Genomic DNA, 854 nt, shown 5'->3' with positions numbered 1-854 from the left:
TCCAAGGATGGATTTATTTCCCTGTCCGACCGTGGAGTCTGTACTGGTATGATTTTACCGAGAGGATAACCCTATGAGCTGCTAAAGGGCTCCTCCATAGGGGAATTAATGGCTACATGTTACATGTCTGTTTTCATTAGTGACTGGCTACAGAGGGCATGATAACATTAGCTATCTTTCTGTTACCGATATTATGAATATGCATGGCAAATATTGCCATCGCTAGCTGGCTAGATGTGTGGCCAACACTGCATTTGTTTTGGTCTAGTGCCACATCTAAGTGGCAGAGACAATCATTTAAAGAACCTTTAAAATAAATAATGGACTTATGGGTTCATCCTGTTGTGACTGATTCATATAATTTATATAATTATATGATGGACCCTATCTCTGTGAGTCTTTTTAAAAGCAGCACTAGATTGTCTGCACAGCTGGTGTTTTTCTCATCTCGTTCATCTGACTTGACATCTAACTGTTCTGTTACCACAGAAAGAAGCTGAGATGTTTAAAGAAAATTATGTCCATAGGCATTTTACTGTGATACTAACAGAACCAGCCCATCTGTTGCTTAATGAAATGATCCCTCAGCACTCTTTATGCGTCTTGTGTGCGTCGCCTTTGAATTACAATGAGGTGTAAAACATACAAAAATATACACTGTTGCTCAGAATGTACAACTCTACCACACACCTGATAGAAATATAACAGTTTTTAGAGAAATATGACATTTTTCCGTCACACTTTCTCTGACATTTGAGTCACAAAATCGACACAGTTGAGGCTGGGTGATGAGAAACGATAAAACACTAAATCCTTCAACAGCCTCACATCTGTTGTTGTGGAAGAGAAAATTC

This window comes from Seriola lalandi, unplaced genomic scaffold, assembly GCF_002814215.2.
Source record: "Seriola lalandi dorsalis isolate HSWRI2012SDOR001 ecotype SW California unplaced genomic scaffold, Sedor1 jcf7180002054868, whole genome shotgun sequence".
In the NCBI taxonomy this organism is placed as follows: domain Eukaryota; kingdom Metazoa; phylum Chordata; class Actinopteri; order Carangiformes; family Carangidae; genus Seriola; species Seriola lalandi.
Note: the sequence above shows the minus strand (reverse complement) of the source record.